The 10,155-nt window shown below is 30.3% G+C and overlaps 1 long non-coding RNA gene across 1 annotated transcript; it reads right to left on the minus strand.

Moving 5' to 3' along the window:
* Positions 1-1,073: 1,073 nt before the first annotated feature.
* LOC149148565 (uncharacterized) lies at positions 1,074-2,051 on the minus strand. Its single transcript, XR_016263734.1, has 3 exons — positions 1,669-2,051; positions 1,475-1,559; positions 1,074-1,376 (listed from the first exon to the last, which is right to left on the minus strand). It is a non-coding gene; the product is annotated as an uncharacterized LOC149148565 (long non-coding RNA).
* Positions 2,052-10,155: the final 8,104 nt, after the last annotated feature.

Consider the following 10,155-nt stretch of genomic DNA (forward strand, 5'->3'; position numbering starts at 1 on the left):
GAAATCCTATTCTGGGAGGTGATATTAGTGCAGGAAATATGGCTATGGGTATGGGGTGAACAAATGGCTGTTAGCCGGAAAACGCAGCAAATTCCTTTAGTTATAGGAAGGCCATATGCACCTGTTGAGACACATGTGGTCATACGGACCAGGTGGAAAGGCTTAGGAGGGATCTGGGAGACTCATGCCGTGGATAAACCGACGAGGAACTAGCCATAAATTCATACCTATAGCTAGAGCCGAAGACCGTTAGGGGAACTGGTAGTGTTTCTAGATAAATTCTGAGAAAGTTGCAAGACAGTAAGTTTAAATATACTTATCTTTCGGTAATCATAGTAACACTCTTCTTCCAACAAAAGATTCACGTATTCTTTTCGAACATTTGAAAGTAAACAAAAACTGGAACATTTCTTACACAACCAGAAGAAAGGTGAAATTGTAGAAACGAGATGTAGGTTAACTGGAAGATTTAACTAATACCGAGTTTATTCGCTGACCAAAAGTAGTCATACGTTTAAAAGGAAGTACCCTGTATGACAGCATAGAAGTAAAGCAGACATGACCAACGCCTCAATAGGATCCCTGAGCACCCTAATGGGTCAGCCGCAGGCTAGGGTCTTTAATATAGTATGCGTCGTTTAGAGAGTGGGCTTGCTCAAGCAGAAAAGAGTACAAAACCGAGAAAAATTCTTGAGAGCTCATAAGCCTCCTTATCGGGTATAGCTGTGTCCTGATGGAAGCATTTATATATAACAGAACAGTAAAACACTGGTAATGATGAAATAAAACTCAAAGCTATGCTAAAACTATCCAGTATTTCTCAAAAACCCGAAATGCATATGGAATAACGAGTACCAGAGTCCAACATTCATTCTAGGGTAGAACCAAACGTACCACAAAGCAAATCAATGGGCATAGATACAAATATATTTTTCACTGAGTAAAAATTCTAAACATACTTAGACCGGATAGAGCAAAGGGGCAACAACCCATAGCACAATATCAGAAAGCCAAGAGAATGGTTAACAGAGTTAAAAGTTCTTATATCTTCATATATATCAAACCAGAGAAAAGAGCGGAGGAGATAGCCCAACTTAAGAGTCGATCATTCCTCAACACAAATGTACAGGCGAAGCAATGAATGTACATAAAACACAACCTTAAGCCGAAGCTAAATCGGCACTGCTATTATTACAAAACCCTCGGTCTGGGCAGAAGAGCCCGCCGAACTTGGAAACAAAACCGGACTACAACAAGATACATTATCAGAGTACATGCAGATAGAAGCCCTCACTGGGCAGCAAACTGTGGAAACACCTTCATAACATAAAGAGAACTCGGATGAAACCCCTTCTAGAAAGAAGTAGGCAATTAACCTGGCAAGAGGAAAACGTGTATGAAGCCGTTGAATTCGACGAACCCATTAACCACCACAAACCTGGCATCAAGAAAGGGTTTCGAGGTGTGGACTTACCCGGATGAATCAAGCGCCACGCCTGGAGCAGAAGCTGTCGCACCCTCATAACCTTCAGCGCTTGGAATTCAAGGCACTGCCCAGCCTGTCACATGGAAATCGGAATTAGAGTTCATCATCAAAAATGTATAGTAAGAGAAGGCGGAACTATGTGTAGCTGGTAAACAAAATAGAAAAAAGAAAATTAACTTGACCTGCTAGAAAAAGGCTCCCAAAATTCATGAAGGGGGGGAAGGCACTAGGTTCGCCCCTGTAAGGTGGAACCTGAAGAACCTCCAGTCTGCAAATTCGTGAACCGAAGAAAACCCTCGGGGATCCAGTTCCAAATGCGCCGAATGAGAGCCCAATCCCGTAAGCACCAGACTGAAAAGTCACCCGGAGTAATCCTAGCCGTTTGATGGAAGGGAGAGGGTTCCCTTGGTCGATTCAATCAGTAATCCGAGGAAGTGGTACCACTGCTGTAAACATTAATTCAGCAGCACCGCCGAGAGTTATTAACTGGAGATTGTATTTGGTTGAACTCGAGGTGGGGCTTAGCTGTCACGTTTCGGGCGAGTTACCATTAAATGTAGAATGGGGAGGTACTGTGATAGTACTCATCAACACTCAGATCAATACAATGTAACCAGACCCGTATGTAAATGAGTTGGTGCAATATGTGTAACCAATAGAGAATGGGGTAAAACCAATGAATGGTTGCCTTGGGAAATTCGTAAGGTAAAACTTAATTTTTTTTTTACTATTTTCACCTTGTTGGTATGGGGAGGTATGACAGGAAACTGGTAAGAGAGGGATTGGCCCTGAAAGATGCAAGAATGAGAAGCTATTAATCTTCGAGCCACCGACAATGGATAAAAATTAGATAGAGAGGGAGAGCTGTGGTTGGTATGGGGAGGTATGACAGGAAACTGGTAAGAGAGGGATTGGCCCTGAAAGATGCAAGAATGAGAAGCTATTAATCTTCGAGCCACCGACAATGGATAAAAATTAGATAGAGAGGGAGAGCTGTGGGTATATTTACCTCAGAACTAGATGAAAATCCCTTGCCGACATGGTGCAGTTGTAGAGCAGTGCTTCCTAGATTTGGCAAAGTGCAAATGACCAGAAACCGGGAGGGTTGGGGCCGAGTTTTTACCTCAACTGTCGTTGAGCTCTAATGATAGTCTGATTACCATATTAACAAATCAACGACGTAGACGAGTGACTCGAGAAGGTTCCAAGTAATTGTCGAGAGAGCAAAGATTATGACAATTGTTCACCATAAATCGACCCATGTGTGCCTCCAGGAATGAGCTAACCATGCTGTAATCCCTTACTAATTGGTAAGTGGAACTATGATTAAGTCATTTTATCTAACCTTCACATGGATCGATTGAATACAACCCACACTATATATATAAACCATATTGCTCTATATTTGATAAAAGTGTAATAAATCTATATTGTTAAATATGGAAATGCTAAATTATATCTACTCTATGTTTTCTGTAATGAATTAATTGTGGGGATAGTAAGGGTAAGTAATTTTTTATTAATTTTTATTTACTATCTTAAATTAGCATGTAGATTATAATTATGATTAATGTTACATTTTATTTAAATCCTTCAAAATAATTTAAAATAATATACTTATTAAAAAATACAATAATTTAATATAAATCAAATAACATAACACAATATTATCATTAAAAAAATATCGCAATCTAACAAACATCTATTAATCAATCTCATATATATATATATATAATTTGATGGGTTGAAATTTATACTCTTTTATATTTTGGAATATATCAATCATATATATATATATATTTGATGGGTTGAAATTTATACTCTTTTATATTTTGGAATATAATTTGATGGATAAATTTTAAAAAATTAACATGAGCTATATGATAAACTGAATTTTAATATAATTAATTTATTTTATAAATTTTAAAAATTAAAACAGATCAAAAACCAAATCTAAAAATTAAAATAGATTAAAAACCATGCAACAAAGTGAATCTTAAAATAGCTAATTTATTTTATAAATTTTAAAATTAAAATAAATTAACATGAATTATGTAATAAAGTGAATGCAACTTGATTTGTGTAACAAAGTGAATTTTAAAATATTCAATGAAATTTCAAAATATATTTTAATGGATGGATAAATGTTAAATTGTGATTTTTTTTAATAATAATTTTATGTTATATTTAATTGTTAGATATTTTTTTTTATTGTTAAGTTTGGCAGAATTCTCTTATTTTCAATTTTATATGTCCATTATTCACCCGCAACGGGGAGGGTAATACAAGATTCGAACCCTAGATCTCAGGTTCGTGAGACTTGAGTTACTAGAGGTGATTTTGATTAGATAATTTTAAAATTGGCTAATAATACTATATTTTTATACTTATTTGAAATTAGTTTTTAAAATTATATTATAATTTTTAAAATGTCATCAAATTATTTGTACTATATTACAACAACACTACACCCACACTATATATATAAATTATAATTTTAAAATACAATGTGATTTTTAGCAAAAATTAATGTAAAAGTATTCTCATTTATTTTACAAATTACAAATATTATGAAATTTATATTTTAAAAATTATAATATAATCTTAAAAGACAATGTTATGGTGTGTAGTAGAAATAAATGTAAGGGCTTGGAGTATGCCCTAAAACTCCTTCTACTTGGTTAAGAGTTGGTCTTCTTTTAACGACCCAAGACCAGAGCTGGTCTTCTTTCGCAGTTAACAATGAGACATGGTTGTCCTCATTGTTGGTTTGACCACTGAATTATGACAGGTTTTCCCATTGTGTAAAAAAATAGAAATAAATATAATAATCTCAAACCATCAAATCAAAGGAGCTTGAACAACTAAATTTGGAATGACATTTTTTTTTTTTTAACTTTTCATAATGTCATACAATAAAAGGAAATGTTAGTATTAATAAATTATCAAATTTGAATTATATTATGAATATTTAGTATAGTTGTTAGGATAATAGATTATTAAATTTGTTTTTTTAATAATTAATATAAAAATTTTAATTATTTTTTATTAAATAATTATAAGATTAAAAGAAATTTAATAACTGGGTTAGTTTAATTGGTCGAGTTCCTGTCATTAATATTACTACATATATAGTTTTATAGATATATGTTTTCTATTTCCAAATATGATTAGGACATGTATTAACAATTTAATGTGTCTAATATGAATTATAATTAAAATATTTCAATAGCAACTATGTATGTATGTAATATATATATATATATATATATATATATATATATATATATATATATATATATAATTAGTTATAAATGAGTGGATCATAAACATTTTATTAGTTATAAATATGGTAGATGAGGATCTATTTTTTAATTTTTTTAATTTACGACATAGATTGGTTGTCAAGGGAATATGGTGAGTGTGTTATAGAGTTTGTTAGGTTGCACTAACTTTTAATAAATTTAGAAAATTAGATTCGTGCAACGTGGCTCTGTCCACCAATTTCTTAGGGATTTGAGATTATTCCAATTTTAATAAGTTCCTCCATGATAAGTTCCTGATTATCATTTATAACATTCATTTATATAAGATAATTTTGTTGAATTGAGGCGTGATCCATATCAAGTATAAGAGAGTTTCTTCGGCGTAAATCATAAGAAATTTCATTTGTCGACGTGTTTCAAACCAACAAGTGTGCTTCATCGTCAAGACAAGTTGAACAACAGATCAGGCTTAGAATGATTAAATAGATAGAGCAGAAACTCCAACGACTGTATTCAAAGACCAGGTAACGACTATAATGACAACGGCTAGATTTGACTGGATTAGGGGAATAACCAATATTTAAAAAATTGACTTGGTTAGTTAGATTCTTAAAAGTGAATGGACCCTTATCAATTAAAATAAACCCAAATTAATTTACATTAGTAATTAGTTATCAAAGATTTTGTATCTAAAAAGTTAGAGTAATTAATAGTTAAATATAAAAATTATTAAATATGTAAAAATACATAAATATCAGGATGTATAAGACAAAGGGGTTCCATACACTACTAAATAATAAATTAATTATAAATTAATTGATTATTAATAATAGTTATAAATAGAAGTTTAACAAATCAGTAAAAAATCGAGTAATAGAGTAATTTAATTATGATTATGAAAAAAATAAAATAAAATAAATAAATAACTAAATTAATAAAAAAAAAATTATAAATAAATAAATAAAGTTATTAAATCTAAATATGGGAGTAGTTAGTTATAAGAGTTATAAAAATTGGGGTAATACATAAATAGTAAGTTGTAATATTATTTACATTTATAATATTAATAATAAAATAATTAAAAATAAATGGTCCATTAATTTTAATAAATTGAAAAAATTAGATTCCACGTGGCTCCCCGCCCACGCCCACCAATTTCCTAGGGATTTGAGATTATTAAGTTACTTCATGGTAAGTTCCTCATTATTATTATAACATTCATTTATATATAAGCAAATTTTATTCACCAAAATGATCCATTTTACAATAAGATGTGTAATTCTTTTTGTTTTCTCAAGTTAAAATTGACCCATAACCTTTTTATACATGGTTAATAAAGCAAATGTGCATTAGTAAGACATTCTTTGTATTGCAATAGTTTTTTGTTGCAATACCCTCTTTTGTTATATTTATGAAGCCTTAGGCTATATCAACCACATTAATATTTTTAATGTGGTTGTATTAGTATATGTAAAAATATAAATTTTTTTATTCCATTAATAATTTTTTTTGAGAAATTTGTAATTAGTTTATTTTTAATATAAAATTCACATATAACATTTTAAATATTGTTTGGGCCTGGAGTATGCCCTAAAACTGCTTCTGCTTGGCTAAGAGCTCGTCTTCCTCGGACGTAAGGAAACAGGTTAACGGCCCAAGACCCAGAGGCATCTGGCAGGAGTGAAAGCCTGCTCCCTTACGGACCACCAGCGGGTTATTTCAGGTGGCATGGTTTTCCTTGATAACAGTGATGTGTCAACTGAAATTCGCGGATAGCAGCCAGAGATGGCTGTCCTCACTGTTGGTTTGACAAACTGAGTTTAAAAAAAACAAAAAAAAAAAAAACAAAAACATTTTAAATATTAATAACAATAATATACATATAAAATAGTTTTTCTAGTTTCAAATATGATTAAGGAGTATATTAACATTTTAGTGTGTAAAATATATATAATCATTTCAATTAAAATATTAAATTTTATTAAATTGAAATTCTCAATTATATTTTAATATTATTAAATTAAATCGTTTTATATTAAATACTTAATATTTAATAATGTTAAATAAAATATTTAATATATACTTCAAATTTTTAGAATTAGGCTCTATGAGATTCCTTTCCTTAAAAAGACATTATACTATGTTTAGGAAATATCGCAATTTAACTAACAAATATCAATCAATCAAATTCATTTATATATATATATATATTAATATATAAAATTTGATGAATTGGAATTTATTTTTTTTACATTTTGAAATTTTTTCATATATATATAATTTGATGATTTGGAATCTATCCTTTTTTATATTTTGAAATTTTATTAATAACTTTAAGATTCACCTGGTTACATAATTCATGCTAATTCAATTTAAGTTTTAAATTTATAAAATAAATTATATTTAATTTTTAAATTTATAAAATAATTTACTTATTTTGATTGCTCATATTAATTTTTAAATATTATATAATTAATTTTTAAAATTTTAAATTAAAATAAACTTCGATCAATCAAATTCATTTATATATATAATTGGATGAATTGGAATACATTTTTTTATATTTTGAAATTTTGTTAATAATTTTAAGATTCACCTCGTTACATAATTCATGTTAATTTATTTTAATATTTAAATTTATAAAATAAATTAACTATTTTAATATTCACCTGGTTGCTGCATGGTTCATGTTTATCTATTTTAACATTTAAATTTATAAAATAAATTATATTTAATTTCTAAATTTATAAAATAATTTAGCTATTTTGATAGCTCATATTCATTTTTAAATATTATATAATTTATTTTAAATTTTTTAAATTAAAATAAATTAATCCGAGTCATATATCAAGGTATATGGCTCGGATGAATTGCAATATAGCTAATTTATTTTGTAAATTTATAAATTAAAATAGATTAACATGAACTATGTAACAAGGTGAATTTTAAAATAACTAATTTATTTTATCAATTTAAAAATTAAAATAAATTAATATGAATCGTGTAACAAAATCAATATTCAATAAAATTTTAAAATATATTTTACTTTCAAAATATATATATATATATATATATATATATATATATTATATATATGATTGATATATATTAGATTATTATATATTTTTAATAATAATTTTGTGTTATATTATTTATTAGGTTTGAAAAATAAATATTATTTCAAATTTAGTGGTTATAATTCTTTTAATTTGATAGTTTATCTAATAATACTATTTTGAAAAATGACACTGTCTTTTAAAATTATATAATAATTTTTAAAATATCAAACTATTTATACTATATCACACCAATGCTACACATTATAGAGTTATGTATATATAGAAAATACAATTGTATATTTTAGCAAAATAAATGTAAAAATATTCTCGCTCATTTTACAAAGTATAGAAAATTTGATAATTTATATTTTAAAAATTATAATATAATTAATTTTTTTTTAATGACATTTATATTTTAAAAATTATAATATAATTAAAAAAACATTATTTTTAATAATAAAAATAAATGTAAAAATAATATTATTTGTCGATCCCAAACCATCAAATTGAAGGAGCTGGAATAACTAAATTTGGAATTGATATATATTCTTCTTTTTAAACTTTACATAATGTCATATGTTAAAAGTAAATGTTAGGATTAATAAATTATCTTTTTTTTTGGTCAAGTAAGAGTGGAGCCTTCAATTAACTGCAAGAAAGATTACATATGTTACACGTCTTTACAAGTGTAAAGACCAATAAAAGACAAACCCGTTGATGATTAACAGTCAACAAAACATGAAACAAAACCCAAACAAAACCCGAAACCTTACATATATAGCTTACACATAAACCTCTGACCATTATCTAACCCGAGAGCCATTCGATAAGGACCCCAATGATCCAATGGCCCTTAAATAAATTGCGTCGGAAACTTACATGACCCTTACCCGCTTTACGGAGCTGACAGAGAAAATAAACTATTAATGTATAAAACTTTGGGTCCGTTCTTGGGCTTAACCTCGTCCCATTTTGAAACCTGATATCCTTTCGATCAAGATCATGTATGATCCAATGGTCATTAATGATATCACCTTGGCAACATACGCGACTCTTACCCTCTTCATGGATCCGATATGGATTATAAGCCATTGGTTTATAAAATTTCAGGTCCGGTCTAAGTCTTAACCTTTGATCACTTTTAAAACCCGATATCCATACGATCAAGCCCTTGTTGATCTGACGGTCATCAGAGATATCGGGTCGAAAACTAGCATGACCTTTACCCGCTTTACGGAGCTGATAAAGATTATAAACTGCTAATCTATAAATCTTCGGGTCCACTTGTAGACTTAACCTTTGTTCATTTTTCAACCCGATAGCCATTCGATAACAAAGGCCATCAAAATCTATGGTCGGTGACCTTTCTACTAGCCCTCTATTTACCATGTACTCCTCCCCTGTAGCTTGCTTTGTCTTAAGCATTCTTTATGGGATCAATGGTTAGGATTGACTCCTACTTCCGCTCTCTCTTGCTTCCACTGGTCTTCCTTCTGCTCATTTCTCATGGTCTGGAAGTGCTCCATGTCTTTGGTTGCCTGTCTTTGACAATCATCACGTAATTTCCCTGAAGGTATTGAATCCCAAGTGTACCTGCTGTAACTTTCCTTGCGAAGCACTCCTTCATTCTCTAGACGATCAGCTATCATATTGGCTTTTCTTTGCACATGAACGAAACTTACAGTTCTCAGGGTTCGCAAGTGGGAATAAATACAGTGAAAGACCTGCGATAACCTCCAATGTTTTGAAACTTTTCCTAGTGCCATTCCATTACATATCTTCTTGGCCGCATTGATGACCAATTCAGAGTCTGCTTCAATGATGGCGTTGTATAAATTTGACTCGATCAGGATTTACACGCACTGCTCTAAGGCCATGAGCTCCGCCATGTTATTAGTGACAGTCCCCAAATGATTATGAAAGATGTCCTTTATGTGCCCCTGCTCTTCTCTTATAACCCCACCAAATCTATCCATCCCTAGGTTGCCCTTAGAGGCTCCATCTATATTGATTTTCAAAAAACCATGAGGAGGAGGCTGCCAGATGTCTTTACCAGTAGTTGTTTGGGTCACACCCTTGTTTATGTCTTGGGGAACTAGCGAATGGAGACCAAACTGCGGTAGTATGCGAGCATCCTGGGGCAAAGGAGGGTTCTCAGGAAGTTTCCACAAAACGGCTCCAAATGTGTCTTTGATTTGTAGTAATATTTGTGCAATGATATGCTGGGTCGAGCTTGTTTTGTTCTTGAAAATCCTACCATTTCATTCTTTCCATACATCCCAGATAATAAAGCCCGGAACCAGAATCCAAGCTTTATTGATGATTTCGTTGCTTGAGAAGTCCT

The sequence above is a fragment of the Pinus tabuliformis genome, chromosome 9, assembly GCF_031772625.1.
Source record: "Pinus tabuliformis cultivar Carrire ecotype Pingquan chromosome 9, CPIR1, whole genome shotgun sequence".
Lineage (NCBI taxonomy): Eukaryota > Viridiplantae > Streptophyta > Pinopsida > Pinales > Pinaceae > Pinus > Pinus tabuliformis.